We start from the raw sequence: 26,957 nt of genomic DNA, 5'->3' as shown, positions 1-26,957 counted from the left end.
CTCATGTTGACCCCCTGAACAAAAATCCTATTCCTTTAGTGACTTTGTGTATAATGTTGTGAACCATGCTTCTCTGTCCTAACGAGAGCAGATCACATTTAAAGAAAAATATCAGAAGTTTTTATTCTAAAAAAAGTTCAGTCACTGAGTCAGAAATGTATAAATTTATATTAATAAAATAGCTTAGTCCTAGTATACGGTACACTGTACATAGGTTTAACAAAATAAAATGTACATTTATGTCGACAGCAAATTATACGTACATCATCCCTACATGTTGATAATAGTCCTGCAGCATCATGCATGTCAACATGTATACTATCAATAAAGCCCCTGCAGCAATTAAAAGAAAAAAATGATTATACTTACCTGTGAAATGTTATGCCTTCCTCCTTCGTGGACTAACTTATTCGATTTTGGCAGTATAAACCCGCACAATGAACTGGCATTTTGCAAAAAATATGTTCACGTGCATGCACTGCAGCAGTGACTTGACCTCACCAAGATGGCGGTGCTCTCCTCCAATGAAGAATCACGGGATGTCTCCTCTAGCGACATACCTCATTGATCCAAACACAGGTGTGGTCACAGGCACTATCCTACAGTTCTCGCGATACATCACTGCGAGACCACCCCAGTCATTGACCCCAGCGGCCCGAATCACGTGGTTTGGCGATATAAGCAAAACCCCGGCGGAGTGGCTTCATTCAGTGGAGTAAAATCCAGGGAATTTTGTCATGTTTCTGTCAGGGACATGAAATCCAGCTCACGGTTAATGAGGATATCTTGGACAATATCTTACCCTTGGATGTGAGGGAGCAAATTTTCAGGAGACCGAAGTTGACAGATATGCGGGGGAGATTGTTAGCCATCATGTTGTTAGCCGAGCGAGCAAGAGGAGCTAGTAGGACACTGTGTTAGCATGGCGACCGGTGTGTCTTGACGGACGGTGAGCAGATGACCAGAGTGACTTGATGGAGTTGGTGTTGTCGTAATGGAAGTTCCGACGTGATCCTCGATTAGTTTATATCTCCGGCGGGGCACGTATAATGTCTGGAATCGGATATCATGTTGGAGGAGCTAACACGCGGCGGTGGCCCGGGCGGAGAGTACCGCGGGTTAGCAAGTTCATCAGCAGAGTTGTACTTGTAGTGCTGTCGAAATTGGCTGGACAAGTGACAGGTGAGTAAAATCCACACAAGATCGAAAGTAATCCACATTGTTGGTAGTTGGGTTTAGTTGCAGTAATTATCCAGGGAGCAGCGGCCGTAAGGGGCGCGCCAGCGTTAACTCGACCCGGGCTTTTGAGACAAGAGGATTGATCAGGGTTCTCAACTATGGAAGCGATTATGTAGCATAAATAAAAAGCAAAGTCAAAACCAGAAATGCTTTTTCATTTTCAAAATGAAGCTGCATTTTTTGACTCAAAAATATAATGAAAAAGCAATCCACCAAAATGCTTTTTCATTTCCTTCCTCAACACAGCTTATTCTGTCACTTAATTAAAATTAAAATGAAAATGGTATTTGACATTTCATTTTCAAACAGTTCTCTGGTAAATGTGTAGCATAATTCATTTAGAAATGTCTAATTTGACCATTAAAATGGATTAATAGAAATGCTTTTTAATTTTCAAAATGAAGCTGCATTTTTTGACTCAAAATTAAAAAGAAAAAGCAATATTTCAAAATGCTTTTTCATTTCCTTCCTCAATACAGCTTATTCTGTCACTTAATTAAAATGATAAAGAAAATGGTATTTGACATTTCATTTTCAAAAAGGTCCCTGGTAAATGTGTACCAAAATTCATTTAGAAATGTCTCATTTGACAATTAAAATGGATTAACAGAAATGCTTTTTAATTTTCAAAATGTAACTGCATTTTTTGACTCAAAATTAAAAAGAAAAAGCAATATTTCAAAATGCTTTTTCATTTTATACTTAAAACCGCTTATTCTGTGTCATAATTCAAACGAAAATGCAAAGAGGGGATTGCATTTGCATTTTAACATCCACCCCGCGCAAGTTGTCACAATATTCAATTCGAAAAAGCATTAGCAGAGGGGAGGCGGGGCGATGACGTCACTGCTTTCTCCGTGTGTCCGGCTGCTGACAGGCGCACACACACGCACCAGGAGCAGACTGTGTTAGCGGCAGAGACGAGGGTTTTGTGATGGTTGTGAACTTCTGATGAGTTTCCACAGCTTCTCAGGACTAAGTAACTGCATGTCCGCCTTCTGCGGTCCTCCTCCTGACGCACCGCGGACAAGCTTTTGTTCTTCGGACCGCCAGCTGCCTTCGCACAGCGGAGCGCGAAGCTCCGACGATCGCTGAAGGCGGAAATGCTGCTACGATCTGAGAAACCATCATATGAATTTGTGTTTCCAGTGGTGTCCAGAAAAAAATAAAGACTGATGTAATTCACAGATATTTACACATTTATCTGCAGCTTCGCGGTGAATTTGCTGTTTGTTTTATTAAGATCCAGGAATCCAGGTTTGAGCAGGCCAGGTCCAGCGGTTTTTGAACAGGACCCGGTTTTACGTAATCTTAATATGAAAAATGCAGCAGAATGTTCCTTTAGCTCCCTCGCGAATCAGAAGCTGTGAATCGTAAGCCAACTTTAGCGTCGTCTGACCGCACGGATTTAAAAACATATAATCGAGCAGAGCAGGCCGTAAAATATTAGCATAACTGTTATAAAAGCACATTATGAAGATAGTCTCCTGCAGCTTCGCGCTGAGTGAGTGTTTTGGTCCACCAGCAACGTTTAGCATCGAGAAATCTGCTGTCTGATGATGGAACTCCAGCTGTCATCAAACAGCAAATTCACCGCGAAGCTGCAGATAAATGTGTAAATATCTGTGAATTACATCAGTCTTTATTTTGTTCTGGACACCACTGGAAACACAAATTCATATGATGGTTTCTCAGATCGTAGCAGCATTTCCGCCTTCAGCGATCGTCGGAGCTTCGCGCTCCGCTGTGCGAAGGCAGCTGGCGGTCCAAAGAACAAAGCTTGTTCGCGGTGCGTCCGGAGGAGGACCGCAGAAGGCGGACATGCAGCTACTTAGTCCTGAGAAGCTGTGGAAACTCATCAGAAGTTCACAACCATCACAAAACCCTCGTCTCTGCCGCTAACACAGTCTGCTCTTGGTGCGCGTGTGTGCGTCAGTCAGCAGCCGGACACACGGAGAAAGCAGTGACGTCATCGCCCCGCCTCCCCTCTGCTAATGCTTTTTCGAATTGAATATTGTGACAACTTGCGCGGGGTGGATGTTAAAATGCAAATGCAATCCCCTCTTTGCATTTTCGTTTGAATTATGACACAGAATAAGCGGTTTTAAGTATAAAATGAAAAAGCATTTTGAAATATTGCTTTTTCTTTTTAATTTTGAGTCAAAAAATGCAGTCACATTTTGAAAATTAAAAAGCATTTCTGTTAATCCATTTTAATTGTCAAATGAGACATTTCTAAATGAATTTTGGTACACATTTACCAGGGACCTTTTTCAAAATGAAATGTCAAATACCATTTTCTTTATCATTTTAATTAAGTGACAGAATAAGCTGTATTGAAGAAGGAAATGAAAAAGCATTTTGAAATATTGCTTTTTCTTTTTAATTTTGAGTCAAAAAATGCAGCTTCATTTTGAAAATTAAAAAGCATTTCTATTAATCCATTTTAATGGTCAAATTAGACATTTCTGAATGAATTATGCTACACATTTACCAGAGAACTGTTTGAAAATGAAATGTCAAATACCATTTTCATTTTAATTTTAATTAAGTGACAGAATAAGCTGTGTTGAGGAAGGAAATGAAAAAGCATTTTGGTGGATTGCTTTTTCATTATATTTTTGAGTCAAAAAATGCAGCTTCATTTTGAAAATGAAAAAGCATTTCTGGTTTTGACTTTGCTTTTTATTTATGCTACATAATCGCTTCCATACTCAACTAGATTTCATTATCTGATGAAGATCCAGCTATTATTTTAAATAATTATTAATTTAAATTCAAAAGAAGTCAAACAATAACTTGATTATAGTCTATAGGATCATTTCCTATGTCAATAACATCACAGTGCCTCAGAAAGAATACATGCGCCTAATGTGTAGTTGTGGGTCGTAGAAAAAGATGGAGTGAGGAAGGGAGAGAGACTTAAAGGCCAAGTGGAACCTAACTGCATTGCAACTATCTACATTTCAAAGCCTTATGCTCGTACTTTATAACCCTCAGCCATTTCAGTGTTGCTTGTGTTTCCAGAAACACACACACACTGGCATTTATATTTGTATTTTGTGAGACTTCACCCAAGACAGACATTGAACATTTCAAATTCAAATATACTTTTTTTTGTATAATGTTAACCTGGTTGTTATGGCCTAGCAGGATAGGTCGAGGGCTGGAAACACATGAGGGTAATTCAGGTAATAGTATCAAATCCAGCCGGCAACCAGTTCATTTTTCATTTTTTCTTCAAACTTTCTATTGTTTCCTCTTTTCCACAATGACCCTTTTTTCCGGCCGGGGGCTTGCTTTTTTTCTTCTTTTTATTTATTTATTTATTTAACACCCACATACACACACACACACACACACACACACAAATCTATATTTACATTCATATTTAAAGAAAAACAATGTATTCACTGTTTCAAATGGCCCACTTCTGGCCTGTGATGTCATCGAATCTGGTGGCTGAGGGGTTAATGCTAGGCAGTTGAACGTCATTGGGGTCTTTAGGTGCTGGTTCAAGTCCTGTCCACAACCACTGCTTTTCCACACACATGTTCTAATCTGCACAGGCACTCTGAGCTCAGCAGGTACACACATAACATAGAATTTTTCAAATTCAAATATACTTTTTTTTTAGCCATATGGAAAGCTGGTTGTCGTGGCATAGGTCGAGGGCCGGAAAGAAGAACGGTAAGTATTAACAGTATCAAAACCGGCGGGCAACCAGCTAATTTTTCGTTTTTTCTTCTAACTTTCTGTTTTTTCCTCTTTTTCACAATTACACTTTTTTACGGCCGTGGGCTTGCTTTTTCTCTTCATTTTCTCTCTTTTTTTTTAGAAAAACTCAAAAGTATTTTCACGACTATAAGGCGCACTTCAAAGTCATACATGTTCTTCCGCCAGCAGGGGGCGCCCTGTGGGCTGCTGCGCCATTTGTGTAGTTGTGGGTCGTAGAAAAAGTTGGAGTGAGGAAGGGAGAGAGACTGAAAGGCCAAGTGGAACCTAACTGCATTGCAACTATCTACATTTCAAAGCCTTATGCTCGTACTTTAAAACCCTCAGTCATTTCAGTGTTCCTTGTGTTTCCTGAAACACACACACACTGGCATTTATATTTGTATTTTGTGAGACTTCACCCAAGACAGACATAGAACATTTCAAATTCAAATATACTTTTTTTTGTATAATGTTAACCTGGTTGTTATGGCCTAGCAGGATAGGTCAAGGGCTGGAAACACATGAGGGTAATTCAGGTAATAGTATCGAATCCAGCCGGCAACCAGTTCATTTTTCATTTTTTCTTCAAACATTCTATTGTTTCCTCTTTTCCACAATGACCCTTTTTTCCGGCCGGGGGCTTGCTTTTTTCCTTCTTTTTATTTATTTATTTATTTAACATACACACACCCACACACACAAATCTATATTTACATTCATATTTAAAGAAAAACAATGTATTCACTGTTTCAAATGGCCCACTTCTGGCCTGTGATGTCATCGAATCTGGTGGCTGAGGGGTTAATGCTAGGCAGTTGAACGTCATTGGGGTCTTTAGGTGCTGGTTCAAGTCCTGTCCACAACCACTGCTTTTCCACACACATGTTCTAATCTGCACAGGCACTCTGAGCTCAGCAGGTACACACATAACATAGAATTTTTCAAATTCAAATATACTTTTTTTTTAGCCATATGGAAAGCTGGTTGTCGTGGCATAGGTCGAGGGCCGGAAAGAAGAACGGTAAGTATTAACAGTATCAAAACCGGCGGGCAACCAGCTAATTTTTCGTTTTTTCTTCTAACTTTCTGTTTTTTCCTCTTTTTCACAATTACACTTTTTTACGGCCGTGGGCTTGCTTTTTCTCTTCATTTTCTCTCTTTTTTTTTAGAAAAACTCAAAAGTATTTTCACGACTATAAGGCGCACTCCAAAGTCATACATGTTCTTCCGCCAGCAGGGGGCGCCCTGTGGGCTGCTGCGCCATTTGTGTAGTTGTGGGTCGTAGAAAAAGTTGGAGTGAGGAAGGGAGAGAGACTGAAAGGCCAAGTGGAACCTAACTGCATTGCAACTATCTACATTTCAAAGCCTTATGCTCGTACTTTAAAACCCTCAGTCATTTCAGTGTTCCTTGTGTTTCCTGAAACACACACACACTGGCATTTATATTTGTATTTTGTGAGACTTCACCCAAGACAGACATAGAACATTTCAAATTCAAATATACTTTTTTTTGTATAATGTTAACCTGGTTGTTATGGCCTAGCAGGATAGGTCAAGGGCTGGAAACACATGAGGGTAATTCAGGTAATAGTATCGAATCCAGCCGGCAACCAGTTCATTTTTCATTTTTTCTTCAAACATTCTATTGTTTCCTCTTTTCCACAATGACCCTTTTTTCCGGCCGGGGGCTTGCTTTTTTCCTTCTTTTTATTTATTTATTTATTTAACATACACACACCCACACACACAAATCTATATTTACATTCATATTTAAAGAAAAACAATGTATTCACTGTTTCAAATGGCCCACTTCTGGCCTGTGATGTCATCGAATCTGGTGGCTGAGGGGTTAATGCTAGGCAGTTGAACGTCATTGGGGTCTTTAGGTGCTGGTTCAAGTCCTGTCCACAACCACTGCTTTTTCCACACACATGTTCTAATCTGCACAGGCACTCTGAGCTCAGCAGGTGCACACATAACATAGAATTTTTCAAATTCAAATATACTTTTTTTTAGCCATATGGAAAGCTGGTTGTCGTGGCCTAGTGGCATAGGTCGAGGGCCGGAAAGAAGAACGGTAAGTATTAACAGTATCAAAACCGGCGGGCAACCAGCTAATTTTTCGTTTTTTCTTCTAACTTTCTGTTTTTTCCTCTTTTCCACAATTACACCTTTTTACGGCCGTGGGCTTGCTTTTTCTCTTCATTTTCTCTCTTTTTTTTTAGAAAAACTCAAAAGTATTTTCACGACTATAAGGCGCACTTCAAAGTCATACATGTTCTTCCGCCAGCAGGGGGCGCCCTATGAGCCCCTGCGCCTAATGTGTACTTGTGGGTCGTAGAAAAAGATGGAGTGAGGAAGGGAGAGAGACTTAAAGGCCAAGTGGAACCTAACTGCATTGCAACTATCTACATTTCAAAGCCTTATGCTCGTACTTTAAAACCCTCAGCCATTTCAGTGTTGCTTGTGTTTCCAGAAACACACACACACTGGCATTTATATTTGTATTTTGTGAGACTTCACCCAAGACAGACATAGAACATTTCAAATTCAAATATACTTTTTTTTGTATAATGTTAACCTGGTTGTTATGGCCTAGCAGGATAGGTCAAGGGCTGGAAACACATGAGGGTAATTCAGGTAATGGTATCGAATCCAGCCGGCAACCAGTTCATTTTTCATTTTTTCTTCAAACTTTCTATTGTTTCCTCTTTTCCACAATGACCCTTTTTTCCGGCCGGGGGCTTGCTTTTTTTCTTCTTTTTATTTATTTATTTATTTAACACACACACACCCACACACACAAATCTATATTTACATTCATATTTAAAGAAAAACAATGTATTCACTGTTTCAAATGGCCCACTTCTGGCCTGTGATGTCATCGAATCTGGTGGCTGAGGGGTTAATGCTAGGCAGTTGAACGTCATTGGGGTCTTTAGGTGCTGGTTCAAGTCCTGTCCACAACCACTGCTTTTTCCACACACATGTTCTAATCTGCACAGGCACTCTGAGCTCAGCAGGTACACACATAACATAGAATTTTTCAAATTCAAATATACTTTTTTTTTAGCCATATGGAAAGCTGGTTGTCGTGGCCTAGTGGCATAGGTCGAGGGCCGGAAAGAAGAACGGTAAGTATTAACAGTATCAAAACCGGCGGGCAACCAGCTAATTTTTCGTTTTTTCTTCTAACTTTCTGTTTTTTCCTCTTTTTCACAATTACACTTTTTTACGGCCGTGGGCTTGCTTTTTCTCTTCATTTTCTCTCTTTTTTTTTAGAAAAACTCAAAAGTATTTTCACGACTATAAGGCGCACTTCAAAGTCATACATGTTCTTCCGCCAGCAGGGGGCGCCCTGTGGGCCGCTGCGCCATATGTGTAGTTGTGGGTCGTAGAAAAAGATGGAGTGAGGAAGGGAGAGAGACTTAAAGGCCAAGTGGAACCTAACTGCATTGCAACTATCTACATTTCAAAGCCTTATGCTCGTACTTTAAAACCCTCAGCCATTTCAGTGTTGCTTGTGTTTCCTGAAACACACACACACTGGCATTTATATTTGTATTTTGTGAGACTTCACCCAAGACAGACATAGAACATTTCAAATTCAAATATACTTTTTTTTGTATAATGTTAACCTGGTTGTTATGGCCTAACAGGATAGGTCGAGGGCTGGAAACACATGAGGGTAATTCAGGTAATAGTATCGAATCCAGCCGGCAACCAGTTCATTTTTCATTTTTTCTTCAAACTTTCTATTGTTTCCTCTTTTCCACAATGACCCTTTTTTCCGGCCGGGGGCTTGCTTTTTTCCTTCTTTTTATTTATTTATTTATTTAATACACAGATACACACACACACACCCACACACACAAATCTATATTTACATTCATATTTAAAGAAAAACAATGTATTCACTGTTTCAAATGGCCCACTTCTGGCCTGTGATGTCATCGAATCTGGTGGCTGAGGGGTTAATGCTAGGCAGTTGAACGTCATTGGGGTCTTTAGGTGCTGGTTCAAGTCCTGTCCACAACCACTGCTTTTTCCACACACATGTTCTAATCTGCACAGGCACTCTGAGCTCAGCAGGTGCACACATAACATAGAATTTTTCAAATTCAAATATACTTTTTTTTAGCCATATGGAAAGCTGGTTGTCGTGGCCTAGTGGCATAGGTTGAGGGCCGGAAAGAAGAACGGTAAGTATTAACAGTATCAAAACCGGCGGGCAACCAGCTAATTTTTCGTTTTTTCTTCTAACTTTCTGTTTTTTCCTCTTTTCCACAATTACACCTTTTTACGGCCGTGGGCTTGCTTTTTCTCTTCATTTTCTCTCTTTTTTTTTAGAAAAACTCAAAAGTATTTTCACGACTATAAGGCGCACTTCAAAGTCATACATGTTCTTCCGCCAGCAGGGGGCGCCCTTTGAGCCCCTGCGCCTAATGTGTACTTGTGGGTCGTAGAAAAAGATGGAGTGAGGAAGGGAGAGAGACTTAAAGGCCAAGTGGAACCTAACTGCATTGCAACTATCTACATTTCAAAGCCTTATGCTCGTACTTTAAAACCCTCAGCCATTTCAGTGTTGCTTGTGTTTCCAGAAACACACACACACTGGCATTTATATTTGTATTTTGTGAGACTTCACCCAAGACAGACATAGAACATTTCAAATTCAAATATACTTTTTTTTGTATAATGTTAACCTGGTTGTTATGGCCTAGCAGGATAGGTCAAGGGCTGGAAACACATGAGGGTAATTCAGGTAATAGTATCGAATCCAGCCGGCAACCAGTTCATTTTTCATTTTTTCTTCAAACTTTCTATTGTTTCCTCTTTTCCACAATGACCCTTTTTTCCGGCCGGGGGCTTGCTTTTTTTCTTCTTTTTATTTATTTATTTATTTAACACACACACACCCACACACACAAATCTATATTTACATTCATATTTAAAGAAAAACAATGTATTCACTGTTTCAAATGGCCCACTTCTGGCCTGTGATGTCATCGAATCTGGTGGCTGAGGGGTTAATGCTAGGCAGTTGAACGTCATTGGGGTCTTTAGGTGCTGGTTCAAGTCCTGTCCACAACCACTGCTTTTCCACACACATGTTCTAATCTGCACAGGCACTCTGAGCTCAGCAGGTACACACATAACATAGAATTTTTCAAATTCAAATATACTTTTTTTTTAGCCATATGGAAAGCTGGTTGTCGTGGCCTAGTGGCATAGGTCGAGGGCCGGAAAGAAGAACGGTAAGTATTAACAGTATCAAAACCGGCGGGCAACCAGCTAATTTTTCGTTTTTTCTTCTAACTTTCTGTTTTTTCCTCTTTTTCACAATTACACTTTTTTACGGCCGTGGGCTTGCTTTTTCTCTTCATTTTCTCTCTTTTTTTTTAGAAAAACTCAAAAGTATTTTCACGACTATAAGGCGCACTTCAAAGTCATACATGTTCTTCCGCCAGCAGGGGGCGCCCTGTGGGCCGCTGCGCCATATGTGTAGTTGTGGGTCGTAGAAAAAGATGGAGTGAGGAAGGGAGAGAGACTTAAAGGCCAAGTGGAACCTAACTGCATTGCAACTATCTACATTTCAAAGCCTTATGCTCGTACTTTAAAACCCTCAGCCATTTCAGTGTTGCTTGTGTTTCCTGAAACACACACACACTGGCATTTATATTTGTATTTTGTGAGACTTCACCCAAGACAGACATAGAACATTTCAAATTCAAATATACTTTTTTTTGTATAATGTTAACCTGGTTGTTATGGCCTAGCAGGATAGGTCAAGGGCTGGAAACACATGAGGGTAATTCAGGTAATAGTATCGAATCCAGCCGGCAACCAGTTCATTTTTCATTTTTTCTTCAAACTTTCTATTGTTTCCTCTTTTCCACAATGACCCTTTTTTCCGGCCGGGGGCTTGCTTTTTTCCTTCTTTTTATTTATTTATTTATTTAATACACAGATACACACACACACACCCACACACACAAATCTATATTTACATTCATATTTAAAGAAAAACAATGTATTCACTGTTTCAAATGGCCCACTTCTGGCCTGTGATGTCATCGAATCTGGTGGCTGAGGGGTTAATGCTAGGCAGTTGAACGTCATTGGGGTCTTTAGGTGCTGGTTCAAGTCCTGTCCACAACCACTGCTTTTTCCACACACATGTTCTAATCTGCACAGGCACTCTGAGCTCAGCAGGTGCACACATAACATAGAATTTTTCAAATTCAAATATACTTTTTTTTAGCCATATGGAAAGCTGGTTGTCGTGGCCTAGTGGCATAGGTTGAGGGCCGGAAAGAAGAACGGTAAGTATTAACAGTATCAAAACCGGCGGGCAACCAGCTAATTTTTCGTTTTTTCTTCTAACTTTCTGTTTTTTCCTCTTTTCCACAATTACACCTTTTTACGGCCGTGGGCTTGCTTTTTCTCTTCATTTTCTCTCTTTTTTTTTAGAAAAACTCAAAAGTATTTTCACGACTATAAGGCGCACTTCAAAGTCATACATGTTCTTCCGCCAGCAGGGGGCGCCCTATGAGCCCCTGCGCCTAATGTGTACTTGTGGGTCGTAGAAAAAGATGGAGTGAGGAAGGGAGAGAGACTTAAAGGCCAAGTGGAACCTAACTGCATTGCAACTATCTACATTTCAAAGCCTTATGCTCGTACTTTAAAACCCTCAGCCATTTCAGTGTTGCTTGTGTTTCCAGAAACACACACACACTGGCATTTATATTTGTATTTTGTGAGACTTCACCCAAGACAGACATAGAACATTTCAAATTCAAATATACTTTTTTTTGTATAATGTTAACCTGGTTGTTATGGCCTAGCAGGATAGGTCAAGGGCTGGAAACACATGAGGGTAATTCAGGTAATGGTATCGAATCCAGCCGGCAACCAGTTCATTTTTCATTTTTTCTTCAAACTTTCTATTGTTTCCTCTTTTCCACAATGACCCTTTTTTCCGGCCGGGGGCTTGCTTTTTTTCTTCTTTTTATTTATTTATTTATTTAACACACACACACCCACACACACAAATCTATATTTACATTCATATTTAAAGAAAAACAATGTATTCACTGTTTCAAATGGCCCACTTCTGGCCTGTGATGTCATCGAATCTGGTGGCTGAGGGGTTAATGCTAGGCAGTTGAACGTCATTGGGGTCTTTAGGTGCTGGTTCAAGTCCTGTCCACAACCACTGCTTTTCCACACACATGTTCTAATCTGCACAGGCACTCTGAGCTCAGCAGGTACACACATAACATAGAATTTTTCAAATTCAAATATACTTTTTTTTTAGCCATATGGAAAGCTGGTTGTCGTGGCCTAGTGGCATAGGTCGAGGGCCGGAAAGAAGAACGGTAAGTATTAACAGTATCAAAACCGGCGGGCAACCAGCTAATTTTTCGTTTTTTCTTCTAACTTTCTGTTTTTTCCTCTTTTTCACAATTACACTTTTTTACGGCCGTGGGCTTGCTTTTTCTCTTCATTTTCTCTCTTTTTTTTTAGAAAAACTCAAAAGTATTTTCACGACTATAAGGCGCACTTCAAAGTCATACATGTTCTTCCGCCAGCAGGGGGCGCCCTGTGGGCCGCTGCGCCATATGTGTAGTTGTGGGTCGTAGAAAAAGATGGAGTGAGGAAGGGAGAGAGACTTAAAGGCCAAGTGGAACCTAACTGCATTGCAACTATCTACATTTCAAAGCCTTATGCTCGTACTTTAAAACCCTCAGCCATTTCAGTGTTGCTTGTGTTTCCTGAAACACACACACACTGGCATTTATATTTGTATTTTGTGAGACTTCACCCAAGACAGACATAGAACATTTCAAATTCAAATATACTTTTTTTTGTATAATGTTAACCTGGTTGTTATGGCCTAGCAGGATAGGTCAAGGGCTGGAAACACATGAGGGTAATTCAGGTAATAGTATCGAATCCAGCCGGCAACCAGTTCATTTTTCATTTTTTCTTCAAACTTTCTATTGTTTCCTCTTTTCCACAATGACCCTTTTTTCCGGCCGGGGGCTTGCTTTTTTCCTTCTTTTTATTTATTTATTTATTTAATACACAGATACACACACACACACCCACACACACAAATCTATATTTACATTCATATTTAAAGAAAAACAATGTATTCACTGTTTCAAATGGCCCACTTCTGGCCTGTGATGTCATCGAATCTGGTGGCTGAGGGGTTAATGCTAGGCAGTTGAACGTCATTGGGGTCTTTAAGTGCTGGTTCAAGTCCTGTCCACAACCACTGCTTTTTCCACACACATGTTCTAATCTGCACAGGCACTCTGAGCTCAGCAGGTGCACACATAACATAGAATTTTTCAAATTCAAATATACTTTTTTTTAGCCATATGGAAAGCTGGTTGTCGTGGCCTAGTGGCATAGGTCGAGGGCCGGAAAGAAGAACGGTAAGTATTAACAGTATCAAAACCGGCGGGCAACCAGCTAATTTTTCGTTTTTTCTTCTAACTTTCTGTTTTTTCCTCTTTTTCACAATTACACTTTTTTACGGCCGTGGGCTTGCTTTTTCTCTTCATTTTCTCTCTTTTTTTTTAGAAAAACTCAAAAGTATTTTCACGACTATAAGGCGCACTTCAAAGTCATACATGTTCTTCCGCCAGCAGGGGGCGCCCTATGAGCCCCTGCGCCTAATGTGTACTTGTGGGTCGTAGAAAAAGATGGAGTGAGGAAGGGAGAGAGACTTAAAGGCCAAGTGGAACCTAACTGCATTGCAACTATCTACATTTCAAAGCCTTATGCTCGTACTTTAAAACCCTCAGCCATTTCAGTGTTGCTTGTGTTTCCTGAAACACACACACACTGGCATTTATATTTGTATTTTGTGAGACTTCACCCAAGACAGACATAGAACATTTCAAATTCAAATATTTGTTTGACTATATTTGACAAATATTTGTTTGAATATTAGTTTGACACAATCAAACCCCCAATACTGCAGGAAAAACTCAGGAGTATGTCAGTGGAGCCATACTTAATATCCTGGATCATGGACTACCTCAAGGACAGACCCCAGTTTGTCAGAATGGGGGCCAGCCGTTCCAGAACACTCTGCAGCAGTGTGGGAGTACCTCAAGGCACAGTTCTCTCCCCGATGTTGTTCGCTCTTTACACGACCGACTTCCAACACAACACGGAGGCTTGCCACATCCAAAAATTCTCGGATGATACCGTCATTGTGGCCTGCATTAGGGAGGACAAGGAGCTGGAGTACAGACAGCTGGTGCAGGATTTTGTTCTTTGGTCCAAGAAGAACCAGCTCCAGCTGAACATCAGGAAAACCAAAGAACTGATTCTGGACTTTAGAAGACAACCCCCTCTCTCCCAGCCAATATGTATAGACGGTGACCTGGTGGAGACAGTCACGTCCTATAAATACCTGGGAGTGGTGCTGGACAAGAAACTGGACTGGAACGAGAACACCACCCTGCTCAGCAAAAAATGTCAATCCAGGATGTACTTCCTGCGAAGGCTGGCCTCTTTTAACATCTCCACCAAGCTTCTCAGTATGTTTTATCAGACGGTGATTGAAAGTGCTCTGCTGTACGCTGTGGTGTGCTGGTGCGGCACAAGCAAGAGAAACCTGACCCGCCTAAATAAGATCATCAGGAGGGCTAGCTCTGTTGTGGGACTGAAGTTAGCCACAGTGGAGGAGGTGGCTGAACAACGAACATTGTCCAGACTTCAGACAATTATGGACAATGTTACACACCCTCTGCATGACGCCTTCAGTGAAAGGAAGAGCAGCTTCAGCAGCAGACTTTTATCACAACGCTGCACCACAGACAGACTTAGAAAGTCCTTTGTCCCACGAGCCATCAGACTGCACAACACTCTGTGTTGAGAGCTTTTATTCTTGCTTCTGGTCTTGATTAAGCTGAATTTCTGGGAAACTTGACATGTTTTTAGGAATTGTTTATACTTGCTTTTATTCTTTTTATCCTTTTATATTTTAATATATTTATTGTGTTTTTATCTGTTTTAGGAATGATTGTGCTTTTAAGAATGGGCAGCTGGCCACTTAAAATTTCCTTCGGGATTATTAAAGTCTATCTATCTATCTATCTATCTATCTATCTATCTATCTATCTATCTATCTATCTATCTATCTATCTATCTATCTATCTATCTATCTATCTATCTATCTATCTATCTATCTACTTTTTTTTGTATAATGTTAACCTGGTTGTTATGGCCTAGCAGGATAGGTCAAGGGCTGGAAACACATGAGGGTAATTCAGGTAATAGTATCGGATCCAGCTGGCAACCAGTTCATTTTTCATTTTTTTTTCAAACTTTCTATTGTTTCCTCTTTTCCACAATGACCCTTTTTTCCGGCCGGGGGCTTGCTTTTTTCCTTCTTTTTATTTATTTATTTATTTAACACACACACACACACACACACACACACACAAATCTATATTTACATTCATATTTAAAGAAAAACAATGTATTCACTGTTTCAAATGGCCCACTTCTGGCCTGTGATGTCATCGAATCTGGTGGCTGAGGAGTTAATGCTAGGCAGTTGAACGTCATTGGGGTCTTTAGGTGCTGGTTCAAGTCCTGTCCACAACCACTGCTTTTTCCACACACATGTTCTAATCTGCACAGGCACTCTGAGCTCAGCAGGTGCACACATAACATAGAATTTTTCAAATTCAAATATACTTTTTTTTAGCCATATGGAAAGCTGGTTGTCGTGGCCTAGTGGCATAGGTCGAGGGCCGGAAAGAAGAACGGTAAGTATTAACAGTATCAAAACCGGCGGGCAACCAGCTAATTTTTCGTTTTTTCTTCTAACTTTCTGTTTTTTCCTCTTTTCCACAATTACACCTTTTTACGGCCGTGGGCTTGCTTTTTCTCTTCATTTTCTCTCTTTTTTTTTAGAAAAACTCAAAAGTATTTTCACGACTATAAGGCGCACTCCAAAGTCATACATGTTCTTCCGCCAGCAGGGGGCGCCCTATGAGCCCCTGCGCCTAATGTGTACTTGTGGGTCGTAGAAAAAGATGGAGTGAGGAAGGGAGAGAGACTTAAAGGCCAAGTGGAACCTAACTGCATTGCAACTATCTACATTTCAAAGCCTTATGCTCGTACTTTAAAACCCTCAGCCATTTCTGTGTTGCTTGTGTTTCCTGAAACACACACACACACACTGGCATTTATATTTGTATTTTGTGAGACTTCACCCAAGACAGACATAGAACATTTCAAATTCAAATATACTTTTTTTTTGTATAATGTTAACCTGGTTGTTATGGCCTAGCAGGATAGGTCGAGGGCTGGAAACACATGAGGGTAAATCAGGTAATAGTATCGAATCCAGCCGGCAACCAGTTCATTTTTCATTTTTTCTTCAAACTTTCTCTTGTTTCCTCTTTTCCACAATGACCCTTTTTTCCGGCCGGGGGCTTGCTTTTTTTCTTCTTTTTATTTATTTATTTATTTAACACACACACACACACACACACACAAATCTATATTTACATTCATATTTAAAGAAAAACAATGTATTCACTGTTTCAAATGGCCCACTTCTGGCCTGTGATGTCATCGAATCTGGTGGCTGAGGGGTTAATGCTAGGCAGTTGAACGTCATTGGGGTCTTTAGGTGCTGGTTCAAGTCCTGTCCACAACCACTGCTTTTTCCACACACATGTTCTAATCTGCACAGGCACTCTGAGCTCAGCAGGTGCACACATAACATAGAATTTTTCAAATTCAAATATACTTTTTTTTAGCCATATGGAAAGCTGGTTGTTGTGGCCTAGTGGCATAGGTCGAGGGCCGGAAAGAAGAACGGTAAGTATTAACAGTATTAAAACCGGCGGGCAACCAGCTAATTTTTCGTTTTTTCTTTTAACTTTCTCCTTTTTCCTCTTTTCCACAATTACACCTTTTTACGGCCAGGGGCTTGCTTTTTTTCTTCATTTTATTTTTTTTATTTATTTATTTATTTATTTATTTATCACACACACATAAAGGCAAGGCAAGGCAAGGCAAGTTTATTTGTATAGCACAATTCGTACACAAAGTAATTCAAGGTGCTTCACAAAACAGAAAAATGCATTAAAATCACAATACATCATAGAAATAATCAACATAAAATTTACTTTAAAAGAAAAGGAAAAAAAAAAAAAAAAAAAAAAAGATTTAAAAAGAAAGGAAGGAAAGAAAGGTACAGATAGGACCTTTCAGTCATATACACGGCTAAACAGAAATGTTTTAAGTCTAGATTTGAACATGAACACAGAAGAGGCCTGTCTTACGCCTTCAGGGAGGCTGTTCCAGATTTTAGCTGCAGAATATTGAAACGCTGATTCCCCTTGTTTAGTTCTGACTCTGGGAATCAACAGGAGGCCGGTCCCTGAGGTCCTCAGAGTACGAGATGGTTCATATGGCACTAACATGTCAGAGATGTACTTTGGTGCGTGGCCATGGAGAGACTTGTACACAAGCAGAGCTGCTTTGAAGTCTATTCTTTGAGGTACAGGGAGCCAGTGCAAAGACCTGAGCACAGGACTAATGTGATCATACTTCCTGGTTTTGGTCAGGACTCGAGCAGCAGCATTCTGGATGTACTGAAGCTGTTTTACAGCTCGTTTGGACAGGCCGGTGAGCAGGCCGTTACAGTAGTCTAACCTACTGGAGACAAATGCATGGATAAGTATCTCCAGGTCTCGCTTTGAGATTATGTTTTTGATTTTGGCAATGTTTTTCAGATGGTAAAATGCCGCTGATGTTACTGACTTGATATGGCTGTTAAAGTTCAGGTCAGAGTCCATGATTACGCCTAGATTTCTGACTTGATTTGAGGGTTTAAGAGACAGAGAATGAAGGTAGCTGCTGACAATTTCTCTTTGTTTCTGTGGGCCAAAAACAATAATTTCGGTCTTGTCTGAGTTTAGCTGGAGAAAGTTGTTCTGCATCCACGCGCTGATCTGTTGGAGGCAGTGGTTGAGAGAATCCACCGGCCCATATTCACCTGTTGTCAGTGACACATAGATCTGAGTATCATCTGCATAGTTGTGATAAGATATGTTATTACTGCGTATTAACTGCCCTAGTGGCAGCATGTAGAGGTTGAACAGAAGGGGTCCCAGGATCGATCCCTGGGGCACACCACAATTCAAGCCCATGTAGTCTGAGACACAACTCCCAATTTCAACAAAATATTTCCTGTCTTCTAGATAAGACTTGAGCCAACTTAGGGCAGATCCAGAGATGCCAACCCAGTCTTGGAGTCTGTGCAAAAGGATCCCATGATCAACAGTATCAAAGGCAGCGCTCAGGTCTAGCAGGATTAAGACAGAGACTTTTCCATCATCAGTGTTCAGGCGGATGTCATTGGTTACCTTGATAAGAGCAGTTTCTGTGCTATGATGGGGTCTAAAACCTGACTGGAAAACATCAAACGAATTGTTTAATAAGAGAAAGTCAGTGAGCTGTTGGTAGACAACTTTTTCAAGGACTTTTCCTAAAAATGGCAGATTAGAGATAGGTCTGTAATTATTCAGTACAGTGGGATCAAGACCGCTCTTTTTCAGGAGGGGTTTCATGACTGCAGTTTTTAAGGCCTCTGGAAATATTCCAGATTGAAGAGACATGTTAACTATTTGAGTAATTGATGGCAACACGCTGTTCAAGACAGACTTTAGAAATCTAGTGGGTAACACATCAAGGCAGCATGTAGACGAGCTCAGACGGGTGATGGTCTCTTGGACAGTTTGGTCAGTGACAGGTATAAAGTGAGTCAGCTTAGAGTGAGTAGGTGGCCGTTCGATAGTTATATGTGTTGTGGAGTTGATGGCTTTTTTAATGCCCTGAACCTTGTCATTGAAAAATACAGCAAACTCATTACATTTAGGTGTACAAACCAATTCTATTGGTAGCTGGGTTGGAGGGTTAGTTAATCTGTTAACTGTTGTGAACAGGATACGAGAGTTGCTGCTGCAACTTCCAATTATTTCAGAGAAGTACCTTTCCCTTGTTCTGCATAAGATCTGGTTATAAGCGTACAACTCCGCCTTATATATTCCATAATGAACCTCGAGTTTTGACTTGCGCCACTTTCGCTCGGCTCTGCGGCACTGTTGTTTCTGTGCCCTGACTAGATCATCATTCCTCCAGGGAGCTTTCTGTCTATGTTTTCTCAATTGAACTTTCATAGGGGCAATGGCATCCAGAACATTCAAGATGCTAGAAGTAACAGAATTCAGCATTTCATTAACATTGGCACCAGAGACGTTTTCAGGGTTTATCATTTCTACAAACTGTGCCCTAGTGCTCTCATTTATTTGTCTCCTTTGGACAACTGCAGGGCCAGGCGGTGGTTTGGGAGCAACAGACAGGTCAAAGAATACACAGAAATGATCAGAGAGGGCGACATCAACCACACTGACATTGTAAATAATAACCCCCCTTGTGATGAGCAGGTCCAGTGTGTGCCCTCTGCTGTGGGTGGGGCAACTCACATGCTGAATTAGACCAAAGGTTTCAAGGACAGCATTGAGCTCTTTTGCATTTCTGTCATTGACATTATCAACATGAACATTAAAATCACCTGTAATGACTAGACCATCAAAGTCTGTGCACACAACTGAGAGCATTTCAGTGAAATCATCAATAAAACTTTGGCTGTGCTGAGGAGGTTTGTACATAACTATGCAGAGTAAGGGAGGAGTTTGTTTTAACTCAATCTTAAAGGACACATACTCAAATGATGAAAACACACCAAATGATAGTCTGCGGGTTGCAGTATTATCTCTAAACAGTGCAGAAACGCCTCCACCCTTTTTATTTTCTCGTATTTCCGATTCATGTTTGTAGTTGGGGGGAGTTGATTCGACTAGAACTATGTTTCCTGTGTTTTTGTCAAGCCATGTTTCAGTTAAAAACATAAAATCAAGATTAAAAGAAGAGATAAGATTATTGATTAAAAATGATTTGTTGCATAAAGATCTGACATTGAGTGCAGCAAGTTTGAGATTAGTTTCCTTGGGACTGGTCAAAACCTTCTTGCAAGGGATGTGAACTAGATTTCTTTGATTGGACAGTCTAACTGCCCTTTTTTGCATTCTACGTGGTGCAACTACAGGTATAGCACCAGAAGGAAGCTGTTCATCACAGGGCCCCAGTTTGACATAACCTTTCCTAGGACACTGGGGGCCCGTTTCATCCTAGCTCCGGGGAATAGCACGTCTAGAGGCGCGCAGGAGAGGTTGAGTTGAGGGTAGTTTGGGTGATGGACCGGGAGGAGTGGGAGCTGGACGGGATTTGGGTGAACGACGGAGGGGGCGTGTTGGAGGGGGTTTGGATAAAGGCCGTGTTGGAGGGACTTTGGGTGAAGGATGAGGAGGGGGCGCTGGAGGGGTAGGAGAGCTCCTGTGTGGTGTGAGGCTCACAGGTGTTAGGGGAGCCATCTTAATTCCTGACTTGATGAGGCTATCAAAATGGCTAGGTAGGGCCATGGGTGAAAGTGGGGGGGACGAAAAGGAAAGTGAGTCTTCACTGGGAGTAGATGTAGCAGGGGGCGCCCACAGCTGGTCAGATGGTGGAATTTCTGGGGCCAAATCTGGTGGTTGTTGTTGTGGTTCTGCAGCTGGGTCCTTAGCTGGCGGTAGTTGTTGTGGTGCTGGTGCAGGTGAGTCCTTAGATGGAGGTGGTTGCTGTAATGCTGGTGGAGCTGAGTCCTTAGGTGGAGGTGGTTGTGGTGCTGGTGCTGCCGGATCCAAGTCATTGACCGGTGTTGGTGGAGGTAGTTGTTGTTGCCGTTGTGCTGTGGTTCCTGGGACACTGGCTCGGTCCATCCTTACTGCCTTTTCAGGGCCTTGGCCTCTATGCCCCAGAGCGTGGAGGAGGTTCTTCACTAACTCTCTTGCTCCACCTCTGTTCAGGTGTGGGCCTCTTCCCATGAAAAGGTCCTTTCGCTTCCAGAATGTATTGAAGTTCTCAATGTAATGCAATCCTCTGGAAGCACACTCTCTGGAGAGCCAATTGTTCAGCTGAAACAGACGGCTGAACTTGAGTGACACCCCATCGATGTTAGGAAGAGGTCCGCTGATGAATGCTTCAACCTCTACTTTGTCAATCTCTTCAAATAACTTGATGAAGTCTTTTTTCAAACGTTCGGACTGTTCTTTTCTGATATCGACAGCACCTACATGGATGATTATTCGTTTGACTCCTTGGTACAAGACTTTAGATAAGAGTCCTGTAATCACTGGAACAGTAGAACTTGGGCAACATAAAGTTTGCATTCTTCTGTGGCTGACTCCACTGATAGCGCCATCTCCAAGCAGCAGCGTATCTCTGACCTTGACGTTTGGCACAGATTTTCTTTCTGCCTGTGCTTTGTTTCCAACATTATAACTCCTTCTCTGTGGTCCAATTTCACTGTGTTCTTCAATATCACATTGTGTTAGGGGTAAAAATCTGTTTGTGAGCTTTATTTCGGATGTTCTGTCATCTTTACGCTTTGGCTTAACACAGAGTTCCTCCGCACAAAGTTTTGGAAAGGACACAACATCACTCAAGTCTATGTCACTGTTATTCTTCTCGTTTGTGGTAAGAGAAGGCTTCTTACCACCCGATGTTACTGGAAGGGTCTTGTGAAGTCCATTTTCAGTTTCCAAAGTAAATATCCGTGTTTGTAGCTCTTTTATTTCTTGTTGGTAGATCCGACAGCGTTCACAGTGGGAGTTTGTTTTTCTTCCTCTTCCGGACATGTCGCTGGCTTGTCAAAAATATTGATTTGTATAGGTAGAAGTCACAAAAAAGGATGACCAGTCTGATATTCCAGGATGTGTGGAAGAAGTAAAATGATTAAAAATGATTAATTAAATGATTAAAAAGCAAATAAAGCAGGAAGCAGCAGGAGCAGGGAAAAAAGCGTCTGCACTCTTTTGCAGGGGGAGGAGCTGTCCCATATACACACACACACACACAAATCTATATTTACATTCATATTTAAAGAAAAACAATGTATTCACTGTTTCAAATGGGCCACTTCTGGCCTGTGATGTCATCAAATCTGGTGGCTGAGGGGTTAATGCTAGGCAGTTGAACGTCATTGGGGTCTTTAGGTGCTGGTTCGAGTCCTGTCCACAACCATGTCTTTTTCCACACATATATCCCAATCTGCACTGACACCCTGAGCTAAGCAGGTGCACATAGGTGCTATACAGAAGGTAATGTGAAGGTTGGGAAGAAACACAAAGGTTGAAATTCATATGCCCAAGATAAGGTGTTGTACAAAAAGAATTGTTTTTGTGGTTGGGTTGGGATGATACAGGACTTGTGTTGACAAGACAATTTTGCATGGAACTAAATAAATTGAATCATTTAACACTACAAAACAGAACAATCATTTCTTTTTGTTACTTGGCAACAGCTAACGCTATGTAAGCCGTCTCGTACGCTGGTTAGCTTTAACGCTAATGGAGCAAACACAAGCAGATATTTACATGTTTTTTATACACTGACCAGAAGGTGGCAGTATTAAACTTCCAAACGTTTTTTTTTCTGAGGATCAGCCAAAGGCTCCCAGAGAGGTCACGAGGGGGGAAAACATTTGACATTTTTGAAAGAATCTCAATAAAATTTCTGTAAATCAGACCATACAGATAACTGAGTAACAAGCAAAAGGGTTATTCAAATTATTGAATTATTATTGATAGTGCCAAGTGAAATTTTTCTATATATTTTCTCAGTCATTTTGTCAGAATTGACATTCATTACTATTGCTGTACTCATTACAAACTCTAATCTAGGACACACACAATAGTTTTTGTCTAGTTTTGTCAGAATAAACGCCCCATCAATTCTATATGAATAAATTGAATGCATTTTTTAATCAAAACATCTCTTCACTGGAGCATAAATCATACCTTTCATCTAAGCTTATAGATAATAATCCTTTTTCAATTAAACACATAGAAAGCATGGTTCTGAATTTGTACTTTTATGAATTAAAAATGAGGTTTTGATCTCACTCTTTCATGTCCAAAATTAATTTCCATTTATTATGCTATCATATATTTTCCAGACATGAAACAAAATATTTCTTAATACATTAAATCTTTCCAGTTTTTTATGAATCTTGGCCTAGTCATTTTTCCAAAGCCTGTTTCTGCACATTGAGCTCAATGCACATCAGTCTGTAGATAGATCTGCTGAGGCTCTGCTTCTGTCCTTTCACATGACCGCTGACAGCCACGTTGGATTTTCTTTTCAATTCAAATTTAATTGTATAGCACAAATTCATGACAATATTCATCTTAATGGGCTTCGTGCCGGTATTTGGAAGGTAAACATACAATCAAAAGAACAAAAACCTAATGCCACTTTATTTTATAAACTCTTTGTCATGCTGAGTTGAGTACTGAATGTTTATGCTGGTGTTTTTCGATAACTGTAGTTATTCCGGAGTTGGGTCTCAAGGGCAACAGACAAAGCCCAGAACTCCCTCTTCATAGAAACTTCTCCAATTTGACAGGAGAAATCTAAGGGGGTCCTAAGCCAGCCAAGAGACATAGTCCCTCTAGTGAGTTCTGGGTCTTCCCCCGGCCTCCTCCCAGTGGTTTAAACCATGAAGACCTCCACAGGAAGGGGGTAGGAGGCATCCAAAAGAAACCTCCTCTAGACTTTCTTGATGTGGAGGAGCAGCGGCTCCACTAAAACCTCCTCCCGGGTGACTGGGCTCCTCACCCAATCTCTAAAGGGCCGCCCTGCAGAGGAAACTCATTTCAGTCACTAGTATCCAGAATCTCATCCTTTTGGTCGTCTATCTGCCTGTTAATCTCAGGCTCTGTTTACAACACAACTTTGTTTTTGTCACCGTTTTAGAATTGCTTTATTCGTTTCATGTGATGACACGCATCTCCATAAATTTTCATCGGTTTTTAGTCAGAGTTGTCCGTTTCACTCACAAAAATCTCAAAGTTATCTTGAAATTTTGCTCTAAAGAAGTTTGTTACATTTGTATTTTTCAATTCTTATTTGTTCTAAACACATTCACATACATTGATAGTAAATCATTGAAGTTGCTGTCAAGTTTTCTTTCTGAGCAATCAGAGAAATAAATGCTGCAACATTACATGATAGTTATATCACTTTTTGACGGGAAAAAAAGATGACAGGCGTCTTGTTTTATTGGGCACAATTGCAGCAAAAAAAATCAAAAATAAATCTATTTTTCTGATTTTACAGGGATCCATTTCATCAGCTTTGAGCTTTTACAACTCTTTCCTGCTAGAGGCGCCTTTGTTTGTTTGATGCATCAGTTATTCAGGATTAAAGGAGTCTTTTTTTGGCAGGTTGTATCCATCCATGTTTTCTGTTTCCTCTTTAACGCTGTCATATTTTGGAGCAGATTCATACTTTTTAATGAAACAAACTCTCAGCACACCAGATGTTTTACTTTAAATGCACAACAGGCATTCATTTAATGGAAGATAATCACTAAATCACTTTCTCCTTTCCATACATGTGTGACATCACATAACCTTTTAAAAAAACGCCCAAACTACTGAATTCTTCAGACTTAAGGACAATAAATTATGTGGTTTATTTGGAAATACTGTGATGCAATCAAGTTTCTAACTACATTTCAAGCAAAAGGTTTTTGTTTTGTTTTTGCAAACGTTAAGTTTTACCTTGAACTGGATTTTTTTTCAGCCCCAAACTATTTAATTTAGCATTTTATTTCATGTTCAGCAGCAGTAATTCGTGCTGAAACAGAGGAGCAGCTGGATGTCTTTGTATGCAAGTCAGACCAAAACAGAACAAAGCAGATCTGCTGTCTAAATTAAATGGAAGCATAAGTGTCTGAACATCTGTAATCGGAGCAAGAACAAGCTGTAGCTTTCTGGTGCAGCATGTGTATCAAGGTGCTGAATAAAGGAAAAGCAAAACTGCTGCATTTCCAGAAAAAAGGTCAAAAGGAAGTTGTTGAATTGAGATAGCAGCTGTCCAATGCTTCTCAGAGAGCATGTCATGCTTTTAAAGCAACCTGCCTGCAGGTCAGCTGTTCCCACTGACCACTAATGAAACCCGGCGCCATTCTTTCCCATGAACATTTTCTCCAAAAGTGCACAGGTGGTTTTGTTACTTGGAGTTCAAGTCACTCTGAGACACTCTGCAGCACTCAGGCTGATTTGCCTTCCCTTCATGTTGTCACGGAGGTGGAAGCATCACAAGAAGCCCCAGCCATCCCCAACACCAAAGCTCAAACTCTGCTGCTCCGCTGAAGCAAAACTACCAAATAATAGGGGAATCAAATGTCTGTTGACCTGATAATTGGACTGTAGGACATGGGTATTTAAATGTGTGTGTTTTCTTACTAATCATGCAATCATCTACTTGTTCTCAATAATAAGTGTAGTCATCTTGTTTGCAGAAACAACATGCCGGACTGTCAGTAGCTCAGGAAGAAGCTGAAGAAGAAGAGAGGGCAGAGAGCGTATGCCTGCCAGTGCAGCTGGTTCTCTGCTTCAGAGCCTGCTGACCTCAGGGATCAGCCTCAGCTCCGATGGGTCTGTGGCAAACACCCGGACTGACTGCTCACCTCAATCTACTTTCTAAACTCTCCATCCATCCATCCATCCATTTATCCATCCATCCTTGAGACGTCGTTGTGAAAGGAAGAACTTATCCTTGGCCTCTATTGTCAGCAAGACTAAAAACATTGTTTTCCATCTATCTGTCGAGGAGGATTCTTGAAGCATTTCCAGACTGTACAAAAAATCTGAATCTGTGCATCTCACACCCATTCATCGATGGCTGATTTCAAAATATCTCTTCCTGCGTCTTCCTCTTTTTGGAAGAGGTATTTGGACACAAATATCTGGAACTTCAAACTTTCTGAAAATGTTGTGACTGCTGCCCAACTGTGACACATTGTGATTTTCTACTCCTGCTCTTTAAACAAATCTGTCTCCTGCCTGTACTGGAATAAAATATATCTGATGAGGAACATGAAACATTTTTTCTTTACATTTCTAAAGCTTCTGAACTCCAGACGTTTATTTTTTTTATATGTCTCATAAACTTGAGCATTTGAGTTTAAAAATGGAGGTAGTGAAGAAATGTCAAAAATTAAAAGTTTTATATAATCTTTTTAGCTTCTGCTTCTTATTGGAAACTTTCAGTGTTGACAGTGTAATAGATTTTGTAATTTTAGTTCAATTAAAAACTATTGGCACTTTCCTATAAAGTTCTTGGATTTACCTTATAGGAGTTTGGCCTGCAGACAGAATGGTTCCTTCCAGTCCGGTCAACTAAGAAATAAAACACAAATAAAACTACATTAAATATTTTTCATTTAGTTCATTTTCATTCTCTCAGTCCAAGGTATTTTTGATGTATTTTAAATTTGTACATTTTCTGAAACAGATATATGGAGTTTGCATTCTTCTGATTGTCGAATAATAAATTCCTCATGTTGAGCCCCTGAACAAAAATCCTATTCCTTTAGAGACTTTGTGTATAATGTTGTGAACCATGCTTCTCTGTCCTAACGAGAGCAGATCACATTTAAAGAAAAATATCAGAAGTTTTTATTCTAAAAAAAGTTCAGACACTGAGTCAGAAATGTATAAATTTATATTATTAAAATAGCCTAGTCCTAGTATACGGTATACTGTACATAGGTGTAACAAAATAAAATGTACATTTATGTCGACAGCAAATTATACGTACATCATCCCTACATGTTGATAATAGTCCTGCAGCATCATGCATGTCAACATGTATACTATCAATAAAGCCCCTGCAGCAATTAAAAGAAAAAAATGATTATACTTACCTGTGAAATGTTATGCCTTCCTCCTTCGTGGACTAACTTATTCGATTTTGGCAGTATAAACCCGCACAATGAACTGGCATTTTGCAAAAAAAAATGTGTTCACGTGCATGCACTGCAGCAGTGACTTGACCTC

General features: G+C 40.3%; 1 long non-coding RNA gene across 1 annotated transcript; it reads left to right on the top strand.

Annotated features, from left to right (window-relative positions):
• The first annotated feature begins 636 nt into the window (after positions 1-636).
• LOC111948948 (uncharacterized) lies at positions 637-26,480 on the top strand. Its single transcript, XR_002874928.2, has 2 exons — positions 637-1,182; positions 25,418-26,480. It is a non-coding gene; the product is annotated as an uncharacterized LOC111948948 (long non-coding RNA).
• Positions 26,481-26,957: the final 477 nt, after the last annotated feature.

Source organism: Oryzias latipes, chromosome 16 (genome assembly GCF_053564925.1).
Source record: "Oryzias latipes strain Hd-rR chromosome 16, Olatipes_Hd-rR_3.1".
In the NCBI taxonomy this organism is placed as follows: domain Eukaryota; kingdom Metazoa; phylum Chordata; class Actinopteri; order Beloniformes; family Adrianichthyidae; genus Oryzias; species Oryzias latipes.
This window is presented reverse-complemented; position numbering and strand designations above follow the sequence as displayed.